Source organism: Schistocerca americana, chromosome 3 (assembly GCF_021461395.2).
Source record: "Schistocerca americana isolate TAMUIC-IGC-003095 chromosome 3, iqSchAmer2.1, whole genome shotgun sequence".
NCBI classification, from domain to species: Eukaryota; Metazoa; Arthropoda; class Insecta; order Orthoptera; family Acrididae; genus Schistocerca; species Schistocerca americana.
The window spans coordinates 269,668,978-269,693,309 of record NC_060121.1 but is presented as its reverse complement, the minus strand read 5'-3'; the positions used below and the strand labels follow the sequence as shown (position 1 = coordinate 269,693,309).

Here is a 24,332-nt window from a genome sequence, read left to right as displayed (position 1 = left end):
AGACCACTACTGCAAAAAACCGATCTAAGATCGCAACATCATCAGGATTTTCGATACATTGAAGTAAAAAGAAAATCACAAAGCAAATAAAAGGAAAAATCAAATTTAAAAAAGAAAAAAATAACTTAATGTGCACTGTAACTTCCTTTAATATGACGAAAATAAAATATTAAAAGCCGGCCGAAGTGGCCGTGCGGTTAAAGGCGCTGCAGTCTGGAACCGCAAGACCGCTACGGTCGCAGGTTCGAATCCTGCCTCGGGCATGGATGTTTGTGATGTCCTTAGGTTAGTTAGGTTTAACTAGTTCTAAGTTCTAGGGGACTAATGACCACAGCAGTTGAGTCCCATAGTGCTCAGAGCCATTTGAACCATTTTTAAAATATTAAATGTGTTTTGCATATTAGGTAGTACATTGTTCAGCTGCTAACAAGGATGAGTGGAGATCAGAATAAGCCGAAATCGAGACTGTTGCATTGTTGGACAAGCATGACGAAGGGAATGGCCAGTGACCTTCTTGAAAGAAACATCTCTAGTTCGTCTGAACAGATTATTTGGAAAGCCACCGACGGAAAGTTTGTATTCAAAAGAAGTAATGACTTCGTATTTCCCAAACGTATGTTGCTAGAAGGAGTAACTGAATTTTTCTATGCCGAAGGAGAAGATGTACGACATAAGGCTGTACGTGAGAGCAAGGACGGCGGTGAAACCGTCACAATCCATCACCGCGATGCAGCGATGGTAAATGGAAAGCGAGAGGCTTTGGAAAATTGGTAGAAAGCGTGGTTCACGTTTTTCAAGCTCACCGCTGAAAAGAAAGATAAGTGGGAACGAGTCTAATTTGTGGCGTTGTTGGCTTGAACAGTAATTTGTAACTCTAAACCAGTCATACACGGATGAAATATTCATTGAGCCACGCTGATTTAATTGCGTATTCTGAACTGCTTTACAGTGTGCTTGTAAGTCTCTTGAAAACTCAGAAGACGCGGTAGTGTGACGTCACACGGCATACAGACTGTTGCGATGTTGATGATACGTATTTACAAGGATGCTGTCGAAGGGCAGATGTGTGATTTCGACATGAGGTTGTCGCGTATTCAAGTGCAACACTGTCATTCACTGTTACAAAACTATACTTTGCCACGTAACAGCAACTTTCTTTTTTACACAATGTCGCAGACAATTTAGTTGTACACAAAAAAGAAAATGGTGTCTCCCTTGTTACTTTTTCGTCATACGACTCTGATTTAACATTACAGCTGGATATGTAGGGCATCCAGTACCACCAAAGACTTTGTTTTGAAATTCATATTTCTGTACCATATTTTTTCGAACTTTGAAAGTTATTTTCAATTCACTGATTTCTTTGGGTTTGAATAAACAATTATACCCGACCTATATGTAAATTCATATGGTTTCGCACTGTCAGTCGTAATTATCTAATGGTAAAACGCATGTCTGGAAACGGGAAAGTCGCGTTTTGGAATCCCAGACAGATATTAAAAGTTTTCAGTCTTCCTTTTCCCTAGCCTCTAACTCTCAATGACGCGAATATACGCCAGGAACGAATCGTGGCTCACATTCCATGTTAAACTGTAGGTCCCCTTTCCTCGGTAGGTGCCTTAGGGGATCACAAGCAGGGTAAGTGGCGTCCAATTGATAGATTTGTTCCAGTTGGCTGGACTATTACGCTATACTAAGATTTCGTATGGTTTCCACATTAAACCACGTAAATCAAATGTGTGTAAGAATAACTGTGGGAACTTTTACTAAAAGCAATCCTGGACTTCTCAATCAAATCCTTGTCCTCAAAGAATGTCTTGTTAGCGCCTTATCACTTCTTATACTCTCAGTTCTTAAATCTACGTATGTGTAACAACTTTCACTTTAATAGTAAAACATTTTTTATTTATTTCTAACAAAGACAATCCATCACTGGGATCATAAAAAATGGTTCAAATGGCTCTGAGCACTATGCGACTTAACTTCTGAGGTCATCAGTCCCCTAGAACTTAGAACTACTTAAACCTAACTAACCTAAGGACATCACACACATCTATGCCCGAGGCAGGATTCGAACCTGCGACCGTAGCGGTCGCGCGGTTCCAGACCGTAGCGCCTAGAACCGCTCGGCCACCCCGGCCGGCACTGGGATCATAGAACGACAATTTCGATAACAGATCATTGTACACTTACTGTCCAAAAAATTTCGATACAGGACTAATAAAAAATAGAGAAAATTATCAAGGTGGTTTTAATCCATCAGTTGTCCTACACTGTCTCCCTCCACCTGAGTACAAAGCACAGAACTTTCATACAACCGATTTAAACCATCGGAATAGTTCTTCTTTATGATGTTGTTCAATTTGATCGTCACACAGTGTTTAATGTCGATTAAGTCATCAAAGCGTTGACGTTTCATGTAAATTTCTGAATTTTATCGTAGGTTCATGTTGATAACACCAAGATGATTTTTTTTTCCAGAAAAGAATTTTCGGCGTTTTGCATTTCAATTACGTCGCAGCACGCGTCCTCGCATCTTTGTCCTTGTTCGGGAGTCAAGGTGTGCGGGAAAAACTTTGAACGCACTTTTCTCTTCTTCAGAACATTCTGAAGAATGTCTTGAACATTTGATTTAGAAAAGTTGCTCCATTTCGATCTGAGACACAACATTAGGGCGTCACGCCTACTACTTAATACGGTCCGCTCTCAACGGACTGGTCGAAGTAATTTCCAGTTTATAAGTTTAAGCTGCAACCATAGATACTGTACTGACTTCACTTATATGTCATGAATAAGGTCAGTCTGAGAACTTTTTGGACACACGGTGTGTGTGTTAAATTGATTGATCCCACACATAAAACTTATTTTAATTATATTGATAAAAGGTGAAATCCAGCGAGCGATGGATAGGAAACATGAAGTAGGCGCGACAAGCTTTGTAAAATATTGCTTTTTAAGTCAAGACCAACGCATGAATCATCCGCTGACACGCAAACGTAGGAATCCGTTGGCGACGATGTAACGTGGACACCTCGAGTCTTGCGGACGGGACGCATCGTATTCCACACTCATAAAAGGACAACGAGTGATATGAAATTTAGCTTGTACAGTTTGCAACCGTGATACTAAAGCCACATCATCAATAACAAACGAGTCAGAAACAACTATAACAATCCCATAATGATATATCGTTAAACCAGAATGGTTTTGAATATTAATAGTCCCCCCCCCCCCCCCCCCTACAATGACAATAGGTTTCAGTACATTATTGATGCCATTTTAATCGATCAATTTTATCAAACATATTATTGTTGTAACCATCAACTCTGAATTCGTAAAAGAATGCAGACGTACACTTCGTGGGCTACCTGCAACTTTATTTATCAAGTATAATTTGCCTACGTTGATATCATCATACAAATATAGTTTCGGTTTACGGAGCTTTGTAGTCCAGATGGACGAGTTAATCCACCGCACGGCATCTTCTGGTGCACGAGAATAATTCAAACGTAGCGTCTGCAGTAATGTCTCTCATATGTGTAGCAGGAAATGACTGGAAATCCTCAGGTGATGCTAAATGTCACATTGCTTAATGTCATTTTATAAAGAGAGATATATCCGAGGTGCGTCGTCCCCGAGGGATTCTTACATTTTCCCGTCGGTGGATAATGGATCGTAACACTAGACGTTGGTCTGAACTTCAAGTGCAGTATAATGTAGTGAAATAAGACTATTGATAGTAATAAGCGGAAATGAAAAAATCGAATTTACTTTTGTGTGCTTACGATGATAATTTTTCTAATAATCTCATTTATCAGTAAAATGTGCATAACGAGGCAAATTTACAGTAAGTTTCAAATGGATGTCCTCCAACTTCTAAGCAGGTATGACTTTGTCGTACAAATTCGTTGAAACATCACATGCAACGATAATTGTTGTCGGCAGATCTACTTTAGTTTTGACATGTATCCTGCACCCAAGTGTATGCAAGTGATTGTAACACCACTGAAGTGCACCCTGTCTAATGTAAGTATAATCAGTGATCAGATACAGATTTGGACGTCATTTGCAGCTGAGATACAGAGCTCAGTGCCAGACTGGTCTCTCGAGAGGTGCTTGGTGTCAGTTTTTTAAGTCTATCTGATCACCAGACCTAACGTCTGACGTCGCTCAAGACGATGCAAACAACACCGCCAAACCCCTTTGAAGAAATGTAAGAACATAGTCTTCAGTGACGCGTCACAGTGCGTTATGTGACCCTGAAATAAATGTAATTTCTCCCGGCGACTTATAGTTACCACTGTGTTGTAGGCCTGAGTGCCTTTTGGCGGGGATGGTATCATGATCTGTTGCTGGTTTCCCTTGTTTGAGAACAGTTTCACAAATCTGACATACAAAATGGTTTTCATGTTGGACACTGTTTGCGTGATTCTTCAGTTTGCTCTTATGCTTTGTATCAGTAACTTTGATGAGATACTTGATTCCGATTCTGATTTGTATTTTTGAACTTGTGGATGTTAATGTAATTTAATTGCCTATTTGTTTCCTGGTATTTTGTTCGTGTTGTTATATGGTCCTTTGAAGACGGCCAATGGCCGATACTCTTAAGGAGAAGTGATTCAGTTCAGTTACAATATAATACATACAAAAGACGCACACACGCACGCTGACACACACACACACACACACACGCACACACACGCCCATACAGGCACGCACAGAGGTGACAAATGTCATGGATATCGGAAATCTGGAAATTTGTGGTAAAGTCTTATGGGACCAAACTGCCGCCGAGATCATCGGTCCCTAAGCTTACGCACTAGTTAATCTAACTTAAACTAACTTACGCTAAGGACAACACACACACTCGGGGGAGGGGGGGGGGGGGGGCGCCGACCGTGACATATACAATGGCGGTAGTGTCGCGTGCATTGGTGGAGCTTTCATTTGTACTCACGTGTTTTATGTGAAAAGGTTTCCGACGTAAATCAACAGATTTTGAACGCGGGATGGTAGTTGAGCTAGACAAAGCAATTCGGAAATCGTAAGGGAATTCAGTATTCCTACTTCAGCATAGTCGATAGTGTGCCGGGAATACCAAATGTCAGGCATTATCTCACACTACGGACGACCTAGTGGCCGACGGCCTTCACCTAGTGATGAAATGATAATTAAATGGACACCCTCGCTGCAAACAGGAGTTGATGTACTTCATTGGGGACATGTTGAAAATGTGTGCCCCGACCGGGACTCGAACCCGGGATCTCCTGCTTACAGGGCAGACGCTCTATCCATCTGAGCCACCGAGGGCACAGAGGATTATGCGCCTGCAGGGACTTATCCCTTGCAGGCTCACCGTAAGACCCACATTCCCAACATGACCACACCACTACATTCGTAGTGCGCCTAATAGATGGTTCAAATGGCTCTGAGCACTATGGGACTTAACTGCTGTGGTCATCAGTCCCCTAGAACTTAGAACTACTTAAATCTAACTAACCTAAGGACATCACACACATCCATGCCCGAGGCAGGATTCGAACCTGCGACCGTAGCGGACGCGCTATTCCAGACTGTAGCGCCTAGAACTGCTCGGCCACTCCGGCCGTCGCGCCTAATAGATGTTTGCCCATCATTCACCTAATGGCCCAGAGCAGCAGCGTTTGTAGAGTTGTCAGTGCTAACTCACAAGCAACTCTGCGTGAAATGACCGCTGAGACCTTTGTGGGAGCTACGACGGACGTATCCATTAGGACAGTGTGGCGAAATTTGAGGTTACTTGATTATTACAGCAGATGACCAACGCGAGTGCCTTTGCTAACAGCACGACATCGCCTGCAGCACCTCTCCTGAACTCGTGATCATATGGGTTGGACCCTAGATGACGGGAAAACCGTGGCCTGGTCATATAAGACCCTATTTCAGTTGGTAGGAGCTGATGGTAGGTTTCCACTGTGGCGCAGACCCCACGAAGCCATGGACCCAACTTGTCAACAAGAAGGCACTGTGCGAGCTGGTCGTGGCTCTATAATGGTGCTGACTGTGTTTAGATGGAATGTATTGGGTCCTATGGTCCAACTAAAACTATCACTGACTCGAAACGGTTATGTTCGGCTACTTGGAGACCATTTTCAGCCATTCATGGACTTCATGTTCCAAGACAACGATGGATTTGTCACAGGGTCACAGTTGTTTGCGATTGATTCTAATAACAATCTGGACAATTCGAGCGAATGTTTTGGCCATCCATGTCGCCCAACATGAATCCCATCGAATATTTGTGGGACATAATCGGGAGGTCGATACATGCACAAAATCCTGCACCGTCAACACTTCCGCAATTATGGACGGCTACAGAGGCAGCATGACTCAATATTTCTGCATGGGACTTCCAACGACTTGTAGACTCCATGGAACGTCGAATAGCTGCATTACGTCGGGAAAAAGGTGGCGTGACCCGATATTATGAGGTACCCTAAGATTTCTGTCCCACTTTGTACCTACGATCTAGAAAGTACATCTGTGTAATGCGGAGTTTATCATAATTAGTAGCGGGAACTGCTATTCTCGTACTGATATGCTGCAGCTATATGTACGCGTCAAAATAAGAGTGAACAAACCTGACCAGCTGAATAATTATTGTGAAACGAAATTAATGATTTTCGATTTAGAATTTAATAATGCCAGTCACTTTGAAGAACAGTGCATCTCCTACAAACGTACTTCACGTTAATAGTGTTTGCTTTAAAATCCGAAAAAATAGCACTCAAAAGTGATGTCAACATTTAAATGCTGCTACTTTACTTCTTTAATGACAGCCCAATTCGCTTCATTCATGAAATGTATTCAGAAACTGCGAATACGGTACTACCACAGCTATACAGTTTACTGGAAACAAATGAAAATTTGTGCCGGACCGCGACTCGAACCAGGATTTCCCGCTTTACGCAAGCGGTCGCCTTAACGGCTTCGGCTATCCGAGCACGCTTCACGGACAGAATGAAACTTCCATATGTTCCAGTGTCTGCTTCCCATAGCCCCAGACAATTATGTGATTCCCGCACTGGGAGAGACTTATTTAGTTTGCTAGTCAGGTTGCCTTGGCTTTGGCATGAAATACATTAGCGAGGTGTCTGTATTTGACAGAGTAAAGTTCGATGAAGTGTTCCTTCAGACATGCATGCATCGAACTTCACAGACACTGTCAAATATGGACACTGCACTAATGTATGTCGTTGCATTTATTTACGCTGTGTTTGTGAATAGTAACATAAAAATGTTGAAAGCTGAGAGTTCTCTGACACAAGCTACAGCTTGGAAACCAAACACTTTTACACAACGAACAAAGCTTGTTACCAATGTCCAAGCAGTGTTTCACGCACCTCTTATTCATTCCACTGTACAATGCTTCGCGCTCGGGAATTAGGCGGCTTCAGTGGTGTTAGGCGAGCGACAAACAACTAGTGCGCACGAAAGTTTAAAAGGTGTGCCTGCAGAAGGTCGTAACTGCCTACAGTCAGAATTATGGCCCGTGGGATCAATTGCTGGGACCGATATCCAGCAAGTGTGTTTTTTTCTCCCCAGGTTGGTGATATTTTTCGTTCATACTACAGAGAAGTAAAACAGTGAAGCTACACAAGACGATATGCTACTTAACTGTCGTCTGAGGGTCAGTGACTGGCAATCATAGTAGATGTACTAGTTTTACTGCAGTCGACAACATAAGCAACAGTGGCTCCAGAAAGATCAAAGAGGGTGTAGTAATCACAGAGCTTTTTTATGCTTCTAATAGCTGTTACTGTCGTAGTAGTACATGAGATCTGTTAGAAAAGTAACCGACCTTTGGCCAGAAAAAAACTGACTCACATGAAACGTTGGACACATAATCACCCTCGAAGTAGTTCCTTTGAAACTCCACACATTTCTTCCAGTGGTGCCGCCATTGTTGGAAGCATTCTGAAAAAAGACTCTTGCGGAATTAAGTTTAGCTAGGCTCTCGTTGCTGCCATAACCTCCTCTCTTCTCTGAAATCTAGTTCTTTTCAATCGCCTCTTGAGTTTGGGGAACAGTCAGAAGTCTCAGGTGCCAGATCAGGAGAGTAAGGAACCTGCTGGAGCACAGGAATCCGATTTTCCGCCAAAAAAGTCTGAATCAAGTGCGAAGAACGTGCTGGAGCATTGTCGTGATGGAGGCGTCAATTTCCGATTGACTGCAAGTACGTTTTCTTGCGCCGAACAGCATCATGTGGGCGACAGAGGACATCCCTGTAGTACTCTTTGGTGATTGTTTCAGCCTTTGGTGTGTACTTTTGGTGTACCACACCGTGAGAATCAAAGAAAGCAGTCAGCATTACTTTGACGTTGCTGTGCACTTGGCTGGTCTTCTTTGGCCTTGGTGACGAGGAATGCTTCCACTGTGGCGACTGGGATTTGGTTTCGGAGTGGTACCTGTACGCCCACGACTTGTCACCAGCGATTACAGTATTCACGAAGTCGGGGCCATTGTTTGTGAAGTCCAGCATGTTCTGTGAGACTTCAATATGAAATTGCTTTTGCTCCACCGTCAGCAGCTTCGACACGAATTTCGCCGACACCCTGTTTATGATCAAACCTTCAGTCACAGTGGAAAGTGCCGAAAAAGTGCTGCTTACATTCCTTTCGCACCACCACAACGTTCACTTTATCAATGACTTGGTCATTTCGACATGTTGATGGTCGACCGGAGTGCACTTGCTCTCCACCAATGTGCAGCAGCCTTTAAACCTGTTGCACCACTCCTCAATCTGTGTGATGGCCATAGAATCGTCACCGAAAACCGTTGAATCTTCCAAATGTTTTCCGCCTGGCTGACCCCCAGCTTCTGGCAAAATTTGATGCAGTAATGCTGCTCCAGTTATTTCTCCATTTCCCTTGCAATGTAAAAACCGACGCGAGCACTACACTCTAGGATGTTAATATTTTTAAAAATAATCGGGAATCCTATATACCGATATTTAAAGAAATCCCATTATCAGCTCCAGATATACGGGGACTAGGTATCGATGCATCGATATGTCGACGGAGGAAATACTGACGTACCGGCCTACAGGTATAATATGTGGGCTGCGCATTGTAAATATACTGTCGGTTTTAGAGCTGTATATTTAAGTATTGATTTATTATTAGAAATTCTGTACATCAACAAACCAGCAGTCTGCTTATCCCCCTTAGAGCAAGATGTGGAAGGAAAACGACGCACGTTCACGCTTGGCGATAACCACTTTGCTAACAATGGTAACTGTATGTTTGTGGCACACAATGCGTCCATCGTTCGGTTTCGCACATATCGGATTTGGCCGTAACACATCTCGTCGACTCCTCTGTCTTTTCATTAATCCCAATGCTAGCGATCTGGCAACTGTAGTGTCAAAATTGCGTGGTGAAGCTAACCGTTCCAGTTTCTGTCGGTACCACCGAGCGCATATTGCGTTAGTATTTCCTATCACACGTCTCGGTCCACCTCAATTTTTGTTCATCATTTTCAGAAACTGTTTTTGAAGAATACCGACATGAAGAAATAACACACTAGTTGCGTTAAAATTGTTTTTAACGCAACTGGTGTCCTGTTTCTTAACGTCGGAAACCCTGTTATTCCACTCACACCGTCATCCCTCCTCCCCCCGCCCCCCTTACCAAGTACAATCGGACTTTCTTTCTGCCACCTATGTTTGCTTTACACGTTCAAAGAGACAGAAAGTCATGAAAGTTCTGATGAAAGCTAAACGAGTAGTAAGACTCCGTCACATAGTAAAAGCAAAATTATGTCCTACCACAATTCCATAAGGACAACTTCAAATATTTACCGAAATTTGTGAAAAAATATGAGACAAAAATAACCGCATTCGATATTGCCCATTTTGATACAGATATATCGATGTATCGGGGGAAGAAGTACCGCCTACGATCATCGGAATTTTTGGGTTGATTCAAAAATGGCTCCAAGCACTATAGGACTTAACATCTGAGGTCATCAATCTCCTAGAATTAGAACTACTTAAACCTAACTAACCAAAGGACATCACACACAGCCATGCCCGACGCAGGAGTCGAACCTGCGACTGTAGCAGCAGCGCGTTTCCGCACTGAAGCGCCTAGAACCGCTCGGCCACAACGGACGTCTTTGGTTGATATATTGATACTTTATCAACAGCTCTACTACATACTACCTCACTCAACAGCTGCTTGCCAGCAACTGATGTTATCGACAGGTGGGAAAAACATTTGCACATCTGCTCGAAGATTCAAAGTCGACTAACGCAAGCCTGATAGATTAAAATCCGTAACGTGTTTGCAAAAACAAAATATAAATAAATAAAAAATAAAAGTATCGGATACTTTTCTAACAGATCTCGTATGTTGTTGTATATGTCGCAATGAAGGAACATACGAAAAAGATGGAACAGAAAAACTACATGTAGAGTAGTGTATATGTAGTAATGTAAATGTTAGAGCCGTAGAGCCAGCGATAAGGTATAATAGTATGTTAGACTTAGTAAACTTAGTTCAGTAGTCAGAAAAGAAAAAAGGGAAGAAATAGATTATCATAATGATTCACATAAATTTAATTTTATATTTAACTCTTCATGTGTGTCGTCAAGAAATAGAACTAAACTGCTTCACAACTGATAAGGAACAGCGGGGTTCTCTAGCAGGAATGATCATTGGCAGTGATGGACTCGCGGAGGGTTATAGAGACGCTCAAGTTTCAATAGGCTCATTACGTGTTTCTCAAAGTAACATTTCGTGATGCTTCGAAAGCGTGTTTTCCTTTAAGAACAACAGATCGAACTGATCTGAGAAACAGCAGCAGTTTAGAACTTAAGTCAGAGCTTATGACTGAAATCATTTTAATGATAACTGCAAAGAGTATTTTAAATTTTCACAGGAAGATAAAAAATTGCAGTGTTCTGCAGCTTTTATAAATAAGTACTTGTTGTTGTTGTGGTGGTCTTCAGTCCAGAGACTGGTTTGATGCAGCTCTCCATGCTACTCTATCCTGTACAAGCTTCTTCATCTCCCAGTACCTACTGCAACCTACATCCTTCTGAATCTATTTAGTTTATTCATCTCTTGATCTCCCTCTACGATTTTTACCCTCCACGCTGCCCTCCAGTACTAAATTGGTGGTCCCTTGATGCCTCAGAATATGACCTACCAACCGATCCCTTCTAGTCAAGTTGTGCCACAAATTCCTCTTCTCCCCAGTTCTGTTCAATACCTCCTCATTACTTATGTGATCTACCCATCTATTCTTCAACATTCTTCTGTAGCACCACATTTCGAAAGCTTCTATTCTCTTCTTGTCCAAACTATTGATCGTCCACGTTTCACTTCCATACATGGCTACACTCCGTACAAATACTTTCAGAAACGACTTCCTGACACTTAAATCAATACTCGATGTTAACAAATTTCTCTTCTTCAGAAACACTTTCCTAGCCATTACCAGTCTACATTTTATATCTTCTCTGCTTCGACCATCATCAGTCATTTTGCTCTCCAAATAGCAAAACTCCTTTACTACTTTAAGTGTCTCATTTCCTAATCTCATTCCCGCAGCATCACCCGATTTAATTCGACTGCATTCCATTATCTTCGTTTTGCTTTTGTTGATGTTCATATTTTATCCGCCTTTCAAGACACTGTCCCTTTCGTTTAGCTGCTGTTCCAGATCCTTTGCTGTCTCTGACAGAATTACAATGTCATCGGCGAACTTAAAAGTTTTTCTTTCTTCTCCATCGATTTTGATTCCTACTCCGAATTTTTTTTTGTTCCTTTACTGCTTGCTCAGTATACAGATTGAATAACATCGTGGATAGGCTACAATCTTGTCTCACACTCTTCCCAACCACTGCTTCCCTTTCATGTCCCTCAACTGTAATAACTGCCATCTTGTTTCTGTACAAATTGTAAATAACCTTTCGCTCCCTGTATTTTACCCCTGCCACCTTCAGGATTTGAAAGCGAGTATGCCAGTCAACATTGTCAAAAGCTTACTCTAAGTCTACAAAAGCTAGAAACGTAGGTTTGCCTTTCCTGACTCTATTTTCTAAGATAAGTCTTAGGGTCAGTATTGCCTCACGTGTTCCAACATTTCTACGGAAGCCGAACTGATCAAAAATAAGTACTTATAGGGCAGCAAAATTTATATTACCATAGTTATTAAACTATATTGTAATTGTAATTGTCTACTGTATACGTTGAACAAATAAAATTGCTTCGTTTAGATCATTCCATGAATCCACAAATAATGTGATTCTCGTAGTGGTGGAACAAGTCAGAAAACGTAATACAACGAACGTTCTTAGAACGTTTGAGAACACAATACTCATTTCTGAATTTACACCACGGATGAGTCTTTTTACACGCCGTCCTCCCAAACGCCAGCCCAGTGTGGTTGCATTGCGTTTCACCGCTCAGCCACCGAGAGCCCAGCCCAGTGGAGCAAACGTTCAATAACATCATCTTAGACGAAAGGTTTACGGTTAACACTTACCAAGACGTTTAGAATTCTTCGTTCGATAAAAATATTGGCGGGTGAGGGGTTGGGATGAGTTGGTGGGGAAGGGGTGGAAGAGATTGAGGTAGAAGGGAGGTGAAAGAGCAGGAAGGGTGAGAAGAAAGAAGAAGTGGGCTTGAAGAGTTCCGCAAACTTTATTAATCTACACTTTGAGTTTTTAACTGTGAGAGGTTGATTTATGTGAACTTTTTCTTAGGTCATTTTGTATCATGTTATTGGGTATTTAAAGGGAACTAAAATTCTGTATAATGTGACGACGTCTTACCGCGAAGCGCTTGTTCTGAAGTTTTGCGCGGCTCACGTGTTTCGCTGTTGCTAAGAATGACGATCGAGTACAACTCATTAAGCGTGGACTTACATGCTAGATGACGCTAACGCCGTTTTTGTTGTTACAGGTGACTGTAAGAGGTAATAAAATTTTTGTTACTTTTTTTAGTACATGCCATACACAGGAGTTTCGTATGCAAAAGAAAAGACTACAAAAAAGTCGTACGAAATACTGTAACTTAGTAAAACGCGTCACCGTACTCACAAATTAAAACTTCGTCCTTCATTCCTTCTTATTTACCAATTCGTTTATTACATCCGACAATAACAATGCTTCCACACAGCTGTCTCTGTAGAGTCAGTAGTCATAGATCAATAGAGCTCTGTTGAGCCACTGACGTTCTTAAATATGTTTTATCATTTGTGATGGAAATACCCATTTCGCATGTTACAACGCCTACCCGGTAATGTCAACAAAATTCTTAACGTTCCAAGCAAATTAATATGATTTTTATCATATACGATAATTTTTTTAATATACACTCCTGGAAATTGAAATAAGAACACCGTGAATTCATTGTCCCAGGAAGGGGAAACTTTATTGACACATTCCTGGGGTCAGATACATCACATGATCACACTGACAGAACCACAGGCACATAGACACAGGCAACAGAGCATGCACAATGTCGGCACTAGTACAGTGTATATCCACCTTTCGCAGCAATGCAGGCTGCTATTCTCCCATGGAGACGATCGTCGAGATGCTGGATGTAGTCCTGTGGAACGGCTTGCCATGCCATTTCCACCTGGCGCCTCAGTTGGACCAGCGTTCGTGCTGGACGTGCAGACCGCGTGAGACGACGCTTCATCCAGTCCCAAACATGCTCAATGGGGGACAGATCCGGAGATCTTGCTGGCCAGGGTAGTTGACTTACACCTTCTAGAGCACGTTGGGTGGCACGGGATACATCCGGACGTGCATTGTCCTGTTGGAACAGCAAGTTCCCTTGCCGGTCTAGGAATGGTAGAACGATGGGTTCGATGACGGTTTGGATGTACCGTGCACTATTCAGTGTCCCCTCGACGATCACCAGTGGTGTACGGCCAGTGTAGGAGATCGCTCCCCACACCATGATGCCGGGTGTTGGCCCTGTGTGCCTCGGTCGTATGCAGTCCTGATTGTGGCGCTCACCTGCACGGCGCCAAACACGCAGACGACCATCATTGGCACCAAGGCAGAAGCGACTCTCATCGCTGAAGACGACACGTCTCCATTCGTCCCTCCATTCACGCCTGTCGCGACACCACTGGAGGCGGGCTGCACGATGTTGGGGCGTGAGCGGAAGACGGCCTAACGGTGTGCGGGACCGTAGCCCAGCTTCATGGAGACGGTTGCGAATGGTCCTCGCCGATACCCCAGGAGCAACAGTGTCCCTAATTTGCTGGGAAGTGGCGGTGCGGTCCCCTACGGCACTGCGTAGGATCCTACAGTCTTGGCGTGCATCCGTGCGTCGCTGCGGTCCGGTCCCAGGTCGACGGGCACGTGCGCCTTCCGCCGACCACTGGCGACAACATCGATGTACTGTGGAGACCTCACGCCCCACGTGTTGAGCAATTCGGCGGTACGTCCACCCGGCCTCCCGCATGCCCACTATACGCCCTCGCTCAAAGTCCGTCAACTGCACATACGGTTCACGTCCACGCTGTCGCGGCATGCTACCAGTGTTAAAGACTGCGATGGAGCTCCGTATGCCACGGCAAACTGGCTGACACTGACGGCGGCGGTGCACAAATGCTGCGCAGCTAGCGCCATTCGACGGCCAACACCGCGGTTCCTGGTGTGTCCGCTGTGCCGTGCGTGTGATCATTGCTTGTACAGCCCTCTCGCAGTGTCCGGAGCAAGTATGGTGGGTCTGACACACCGGTGTCAATGTGTTCTTTTTTCCATTTCCAGGAGTATATCTCACTTACATACAATTCCATGACTCAAATATAAATGGTTGTCGAGTCGTAGAAAGCCTGAAGACCAACAACATTCTTAAGAAATTAGATTCCCTTACAAATTAAAATGGTCCTTTTGAATCTTTACCTAGAACTTTTTAACAAACTGAAATGACTTCCAGCATTCTATATATTTTCAAACATTTTCTGAATTGAATTTGCAGCTGTGTCAAGCACTTTTGCGTCACGAAGCCTAGCTGTTGGAAAAGATACTAGATTACAATGACCCAGGCTACGTACAAAATGTCAGTTTCGAACGTGCAGTGCTGAATGTGATACGTTTTCCGCGTTTTGGTACGATAAACACAAGTGTGGTTATACTTCCTCAGGATGGGGTCCACGTTTTAGGTTAAAAAGACGAATTAGTTCGGTCTAAGGCGCTGCAGTCGTGGAGTGTGCGGCTGGTCCCGGCAGAGGTTCGAGTCCTCCCTCGGGCATGGGTGTGTGTGTGTGTGTGTGTGTTTGTCCTTAGGATAATTTAGGTTAAGTAGTGTGTAAGCTTAGGGACTGATGGCCTTAGCAGTTAAGTCCCATAAGATTTCACACACATTTCAACATTTTTGAACGAAGTAGTTCAAAGTGTCTACCGCTGAGCCAGTTCACAGATTGATTTGACTTTTCGATTCATATTCATCAGTTAGTTCGATAAGATACATGAGTTTGGGAACAAAATTGTTCGTTGTACCAAAAAATATACTGCAACCTTTTGCAGGAGAGCAAGAAAGGTAATTCCTGTCATAAGAAAAACCTTTTAAAACTATCGTAGGTGTATTGCCAATGTATGTTCTTTCATTGTACTGTGTAGAATAATCGTGGCGCTTTTTCTTAGTTGTTACTTCTTTTAAAAAAAAATCATTGTGTCGTTCACGTACCTATCGGAATTGGTTTGCTGCAAAAAGTTCGGGACAATAAATCGTGTCGCACTAATTGCACACCACACTCTTGTTTTCACATCTCGGTGTAACTATGACGAATTTCAGATCTCAGATGTCGACTGATCTGCCGAGTAAATGCACCGATGCTTCATCAGCGAAATGACTCATCCAGATAGCAGAGCGTTTTAGCACACCACTTTTGGTATTTGGGGAGGCGCGCTGGCCCCAGATCGAATGCGCTGGCACACAGTGGGCCATTTCTCATCAAAACCCGGAAAGAATAGAAAAAAAAGGTGCGCGTTCAAACTTAAAGGCCCACGAAATCTTGTATAGAGTGCGCTGGTGAGTACGTGCCCAATGCTGCGGTGTCATTCCAGTCTCAAATCGGTGTGATGCGTGTCGTGACAGTTGACGATAAACCGTTAATCGAACAGCGATACATTTTTCAAATATTGTTTGTGTGGTCTGTTTAATATATGACTGAGAGCGTGTCTATTTGTCAGGATAAAATAAGTTAGGTAGCACACCAGAAGGCGCGTGTAAGAAAGACACTTTTAACAAGTGTAATAATTTATATCGTCTTTAAACCACTGCCAATGTTGTCCGAAACTGTTGACTAAAAAATTTCCTCTGCGTGCTCCACTTCAGTAAAAGGCGGTTCTACAGCCTTAATAGTATAGTTAACGAACTCAGATGTGTTTGTCGTGCACATATTTGCATGTTTTTAGTGGATGATCATTTTTCTACCCTGCGGCTGTGCGACAAGGTAAAAATTGGTCCCTACTTGTTGCAATTATCTTATAAACTATTATCTGCACAAACTATATCTTCGGGATTTTCTGTAGAGTTCTTGGGGAGCTACTGGGAACTGTGATCATAATTTTTTTCACAAACTGGTAAGTAATATATTTTACTAGATGAAGTAATGTTGTTTTTGTCTGCGAAATGCTGCAGGATTATTCAAATTTTGTTAAGAGAACTTTAGAGTTAAAGCAGATCCATCAAGAAGGCTGAAAAAATGTATGTTTCTCGAAAGTCGGTGACAACTTCACCTGATTCACAAGATCCTGCAATAATGCTCGACGCTGACAACAGTCTACGTAGTTTTGATCCCCGGACGTGCCATAATCGAAGCTGCTCCGTTGAGTATTGGTCGACTGTCTGAACATGGCGCAGGAAGCCCAGAATAAGAATACCCGGTGTTACCGAGAAGATTTTACACGCAAGTATATTCGCGACAAAACGACGCACTTCGTATTTTATTAGCTTCTGTCGTTTTCATATCCAGTCGTCACGAGTGTACTGAAAATGACGTCGAAGAAGACAAACAGACTCCACTGGTGGTAAAAGATCTGCTTTTCAAACGAGATCCCTGTGGACAACACGAAAAAGGCCCTTGTGATAGCGACATGCATGAAATGTATATGAAGATGGTATCTGTTCTTTCGGATATGTCCGAAAGAACAGATACCATCTTCATATACATTTCATGCATGTCGCTCTCACAAAGGCTATCTTCATACATAGTTAAGGCTAACCAGCCACTGACTTTCTTCTTCTGTGCGGATGCACACGCATTGCCCGAACTCTTACGGGACTCGGTAATATTGTCTGCCGCGAGTAATAAGGCACTACGAATGTAGTGTGTGGACATTAAGTTGGGAATGTGGGTCTCACGGGGAGCGTGCAAGGCATAAATCCCTGCAGCCGCACTATCCTCTGTGCCCTCGGTGGCGCAGATGGATAGAGCGTCTGCCATGTAAGCAAGAGATCGCGGGTTCGAGTCCCGGTGGGGGCACACATTTTCAACTGTCCCCGTTGATGTATATCAACGCCTGTCAACAGCTTAAGGTATTGATTTAATTATAATTTCATGCATGCAGTTGCGAATAAGGACAACCATCAGCTACTTAATGGAATGATAACAATGAAACATTGTGCCGGAGCGGGACTCGAACCCTGTTTTCCAGCTTTACGCGAGAGGTCGCCTAAACCGCTTTGGTTAACCGTGAACGACTCAAGGCCAAATGCAAACTTCCGTATGTCGTCGTTCATGCGTCACAATCTGCACTCGCACACATTCCTATACAGGGGGACTTTGTAACTGGAAGTCGGTGCCTAGTATCGGCAGATTAATACGATATTGCACTGCCTGTGTTGTTAAGAATTACTATGGGATGTTCGTTAAGACATGCATTTATGAATGTATGTTTGAAGCAACATTACATAGTGCTTCTTAACAACACAGGCCTGCGATATCGTATCGTGCTAGCGACATGACGCAAGCGACGAATCTGACAGATTTCGATTGAGAAATGAAACTATGGAATAAAACATTTCAGTACTGCAATTTCGACCTCTAATTCGTTATCAGCGACTTCACTATACTTGATACCCGCTAAATTTATAATTTTTGATCCTCCAAATCGGATCCGTCTTTCCGAAATTTTGTAATTCCGACATCGAATTTCTAATCAGTGACCCAAAGAACCTAAAAAATAAGTTTTGTATGAATTTATATCCGTTTTTCTTAATGTCCAGGTTCGGAAGCGAATTAGTCCATTGTGCGGCGGTTTGACTACGAAGACCAGTGTGCCGACCAGATTGGATGTGATTTTTGTTGGAGATTTCCCACATTCGGCTAAGTGAATACCGGGCTAGCAGCCACGTCCAGCCTTAGTTACACAAATCGCAAACATTTATAAAACGTTCACGCACTTTCTGACGGGATAACCTAGACAACTGGGGTACATGCGGATAGGGCGCGAGAGAAGGGTGGGGGGGGGGGGGGGGGATGAGGGAGAGGTAGGTGGAACGAGGATGGGGTGCGGCGACAGGAAGGGTATGCGGCAACCACTAACACTGCCGAATCCAGTAATTAACATGCCGACGCCGTGTATAAACGAGATAAGATACTTCATAAGGAAAAAATATATCTGGATGAACCTCTCTATCATGCACAGACTGCAGTAGCCCCCTGAAGTACTGATGTGGAGCAACGGTCCCTCAATTTGTCAGTTGATTCTCTATCGTCCCTCTGTCAAGTTTCATAATGAGTTTACGCACAGCTCTGTGGGCAGATACTACATTGACGGAAATAAAATCGCATCACCAAGCAGCAGCTGTGCGACGTTAACGAAAGTTGGTATGCTTGTTTCTACATCTGAAAGATGATGTCGATCGATATTTCGCGCCAGTCGCGTAACAGTGGCGCTGATAGCGCCATTATGAGGATGCGAATCAGGTTTGCTTTAAATAAACGCTGTGACGATCGCAAGTGTCAGTTACCTTTGAGATTGGACGTGGTAAGTTGGTGTTAGTCAAGAACGCATTTAAGGTGACAAAGACACCATTCTCAACGCCTCACTGAGTCTGAACGAGGACTTGTAATAGGGCTACGAGTAGCTGGATATTCCTTCTGCGATACTGCAGAAAGGCTGGGCAGGAATGCAGCCACTGTACATGATTTCTGGCAGCGATGGTACGAGAATGTACGGTCTCAAGAAGACCGAGCTCTGGACGGCCACGTGACACTACTGAGAGGGAAGCCCATCGTGTTCGACGTATGGCTCTGGCGCAACGCACTACACCCACAATAGCAGACTGAGCAGCAGTTGGCGCCACAGCGACACAACGAACTGTTACAAACCGGATACTTCAAGGACAGCTCCAAGTCAGATCCCCTTTAGCGTGCACTCCACTGAGCCCAAACCAGCATCATTTTAGACTTCAGCGGTGTCAAACGACGAGAGCTCGTTGGAGAACAGGGTGGAGGTCTCTTGCCTCGGTGCCAGTGATGGCCGTGTGTTGGTTAGAAGGAGGTCCATTGAGGACCTGCAACCAACCTGTCAGCGTGCTAGAACAATGGACATACACCCAGAATTATGAACTGGGATGCGATTTCGTATGACAGCACGCTCACTCTCGTGATTATCCCACTCACCCTGGCTGTGAATCTGTACGTCAATCTGGAGTTGTGCTTTCATTTACGATCAGCTTTCTAGGGGGTGTTTTCCAACAGGAAAACACGCGCCCACGTAGCGCTGTTGTAACCCAATATACTCTACAGAGCGTCGACATGTTGCCTTGGCCCTGTTCGATCAGCAGACCCGTCTCCATAGGAGCACATATGGGACATCATCGGACACCAACTCCAGCGTTATCCACAAACAGCATTAACCGTCCCTGTATTGACCGACCACGTCCAATAGACGTGGAACTTCATTCCACAAACCGACATCCGGCACCGGTATACACAACGCATGCACGTTTGCATGCTTTCTTTCTTCTGGCGGTTACACTGGTTATTTATGTACCATCATTTCACGATTGCAATGGCCTATCACTCGCTTACATTAACCTGTGATCTTGCAATGTTAATCACTTAAATACACTCCTGGAAATGGAAAAAAGAACACATTGACACCGGTGTGTCAGACCCACCATACTTGCTCCGGACACTGCGAGAGGGCTGTACAAGCAATGATCACACGCACGGCACAGCGGACACACCAGGAACCGCGGTGTTAGCCGTCGAATGGCGCTAGCTGCGCAGCATTTGTGCACCGCCGCCGTCAGTGTCAGCCAGTTTGCCGTGGCATACGGAGCTCCATCGCAGTCTTTAACACTGGTAGCATGCCGCGACAGCGTGGACGTGAACCGTATGTGCAGTTGACGGACTTTGAGCGAGGGCGTATAGTGGGCATGCGGGAGGCCGGGTGGACGTACCGCCGAATTGCTCAACACGTGGGGCGTGAGGTCTCCACAGTACATCGATGTTGTCGCCAGTGGTCGGCGGAAGGTGCACGTGCCCGTCGACCTGGGACCGGACCGCAGCGACGCACGGATGCACGCCAAGACCGTAGGATCCTACGCAGTGCCGTAGGAGACCGCACCGCCACTTCCCAGCAAATTAGGGACACTGTTGCTCCTGGGGTATCGGCGAGGACCATTCGCAACCGTCTCCATGAAGCTGGGCTACGGTCCCGCACACCGTAAGCCGTCTTCCGCTCACGCCCCAACATCGTGCAGCCCGCCTCCAGTGGTGTCGCGACAGGCGTGAATGGAGGGACGAAAGGAGACGTGTCGTCTTCAGCGATGAGAGTCGCTTTTGCCTTGGTGCCAATGATGGTCGTATGCGTGTTTGGCGCCGTGCAGGTGAGCGCCACAATCAGGACTGCATACGACCGAGGCACACAGGGCCAACACCCGGCATCATGGTGTGGGGAGCGATCTCCTACACTGGCCGTACACCACTGGTGATCGTCGAGGGGACACTGAATAGTGCACGGTACATCCAAACCGTCATCGAACCCATCGTTCTACCATTCCTAGACCGGCAAGGGAACTTGCTGTTCCAACAGGACAATGCACGTCCGCATGTATCCCGTGCCACCCAACGTGCTCTAGAAGGTGTAAGTCAACTACCCTGGCCAGCAAGATCTCCGGATCTGTCCCCCATTGAGAATGTTTGGGACTGGATGAAGCGTCATCTCACGCGGTCTGCACGTCCAGCACGAACGCTGGTCCAACTGAGGCGCCAGGTGGAAATGGCATGGCAAGCCGTTCCACAGGACTACATCCAGCATCTCTACGATCGTCTCCATGGGAGAATAGCAGCCTGCATTGCTGCGAAAGGTGGATATACACTGTACTAGTGCCGACATTGTGCATGCTCTGTTGCCTGTGTCTATGTGCCTGTGGTTCTGTCAGTGTGATCATGTGATGTATCTGACCGCAGGAATATGTCAATAAAGTTTCCCCTTCCTGGGACAATGAATTCACGGTGTTCTTATTTCAATTTCCAGGAGTGTATTTTACCACAATTTCGTCGGAAAACCTTTCACATGAACCATTTGAGTACAAATAACTGTTCTGGCAATACTGCCCTTTCATACCTTGTGTACGTGATACTTCCGCCATCTGTACATGTGCGTATCGCTGCCCCTTAACTTTTTGTCATCTCATTGTAAGAATATATTTGATATTCGGATTCCACATATTTTTAAAAATATCGGGTATCCGATATATCGTCATTTAATAAAATATCATTACCTGGTCTCGATATATCGAAGAAATGTATATCAGCGAAAACATTATCGACGTACCGGCTTATAAAAATATCGGCTGCACATCGTAAATATAGTGCCGGTTTTAGAGCTGTATATTTAAGTATTGATTCATTATTAGATATTCTGTATGTCAACAAGCTAGCAGCCTGTCTATCCCCCTTGGAGCAAGAATTGAAAGAAAACATTTCACTTTCACGCTTGGAGATAACCACTTTGCTAACAAAGGCAACTGCATGTAAATGGCTCAATAAAAGGTGTCTGATGGGTCCGTCGGTCGGTTTTGTCACACATCGGATCTGTCCAGAACACTTCATCTCGACTTTCCTGTTTTTTCATTTCTGCCTAGCAGTTCTATTGTCAAAACCGCGTGGTGTAGCTAAACGTTGCAGGTTCTGTTAGTAGTTCCGAAAGGGCGATTACGTCGGCATTCCCCTCTCACGTCTCCACCCTCCGCCAAGACCAGTCTTGTCATTTAGGTTTCTGTTCATCATTTTCACCAACTGTTTTTGAAGAATGCCGATGTCAAGAAATACTACACTAGTTGCGTTAAAAATCATTTTTAACGCAGCTGGTGTGCTCCTACTTCACCTCAAAAATCTTGTCAAAAAATGGTTCAAATGGCTCTGAGCAGTATGGGACTTAACATCTGTGGTCATTAGTCCCCTAGAACTTAGAACTACTTAAACATAACTAAGCTAAGGACATCACACACATCCATGCCCGAGGCAGGATTCGAACCTGCGACCGAAATCTTGTCATTCCAGTCAACCAAAGAGAGAGTGTGGACGTGATGAAATCTCAAAAAGTGGTAATACTCCTTCGCACAGTGAAAGTAAAATTATATTCTACTACAATTTCAAAAGACCAGCTTCATATATTTACCGAAAATTGTAAAAAAGAATAAAATAAAATAAAAATATCGGCTTTCGATATTACCATTGTGATGTCGATGTATCGGGGAACGGAAAATCGCTGATATACATCGACATTTTATGAAAGACATATCGATATTACGATATTGTATCAACTGCCCTAGTAAGAATCACGCTTCCCAACGCCCATACCGGTTAACTTAATTTGTCGCAGTCTCTAAGGAATTTTCTAGATTTGCCGGAACACTCATAACTGCGACGTCATTTACTGAAAGAAATACATTTCTACCCTTAACAAAGTGCCTTTCGGTAATATGTTCATTACGTTTCTCACAGCGCATTAATCTCTTCCTTAGCTGAGAGCAATTCTTTAGCAAGGGAGTCTCAATGAAGAAATGACGTAGATTCATGCATCACAAAAGACCGTATTAAACTTTTTAAAACGATTCTACGAATGCGAATTTTCTCGAAATTATTCCGTTGTTACAGCAAACTAATGCTACCAGCAAACAACTGTCAAAGGGTTCCTGGGCACGTTTCACAGCCCGCGTATCACAAAGAGACAAAAGCTGCATACCGTCGCGAAATGAATTTAATTGCCGCGGTGGATAGCTCCTGACAAATATGTGAACAATATACTGTTGTTCGTGCCAGTATTTAATAAATTTGATGTTCAGTAACGTGTACGCTAGGTATCTCGCAGCGCATGAGTCCCTTCCTCAGCTGTGAACAATGCTTTAACATGAAGTTACGGCTGCAGGTCAATGAAAGACTCTCAAAATTTTATCCGCCACAACAGACAGTAATACGTTGCTTGCTACGCTTCTACGAATGCGACTTTAGTGCAACTTATCCCGCTCTTGTGCCCAGCTAATATTACCAACAAACAATGCTCATTGTGTATCTGGGCACGTTTGGTAGCTCGCTAGGCGCAACGAAGGAAAAGCTCGGACTTTTCGTGAAATGAATTCAGATGGCGCGCTGGGATTCGTGTTAGCAGGAATTGCGAGGCCGGCGCGAGCAGAGAAACGCCCTCTGGATCTCGAGTTGCAGTGCGAGCGCCACCCCACCAGGAATTCGCAGAAGCAGGGCGCGTGCTGTGGCTTCGCTGAGCATGGAACGAGCTTTCGCGAAACTCGAAAGGGCTGCTATGACATCTCGGGAGCTCTGCAAACCCCAGAATCAAGTGCAGGTTCTGACAAATGTGTAAAGCACAAATTCCCGAAGGCGACATAAATTCGGGAGACCCGAGAGCCCACATATTTGGTGTATATATATATATATATATATATATATATATATATATATATATATATATATGGGTGTTAAAAAAGGTACGGCCAAACCTACAGGAAACATTCCTCCCACACAAAGAAAGAAAATATGTTATGTGGACATGTGTCCGGAAACGCTTAATTACCATGTTAGAGCTCATTTTAGTTTCGTCAGTATGTACTGTACTCCCTCGATTCGCCGCCAGTTGGCCCAATTGAAGGAAGGTAATATTGATTTCGGTGCTTGTGTTGACATGCGACTCTACAGTACTAGTATCAAGCACATCAGTACGTAGCATCAACCGGTTAGTGTTCACCACGAACGTGGTTTTGCAGTCAGTGCAATGTTTACAAATGCGGAGTTGGCAGATGCCCATTTGATGTATGGATTAGCACGGGGCAATAGCCGTG

At 44.1% G+C, this 24,332-nt stretch overlaps 1 protein-coding gene and 1 non-coding gene across 2 annotated transcripts in view; both read right to left on the bottom strand.

Annotated features, from left to right (window-relative positions):
• The window catches only part of LOC124607475 (heparan sulfate glucosamine 3-O-sulfotransferase 4-like), a 274,870-nt gene that overhangs the window by 183,305 nt on the left and 67,233 nt on the right, over window positions 1-24,332 (bottom strand). The window lies entirely within an intron of this gene.
• Trnat-ugu lies at window positions 5,237-5,311 on the bottom strand. The gene has a single exon. It is a non-coding gene; the product is annotated as a tRNA-Thr (tRNA).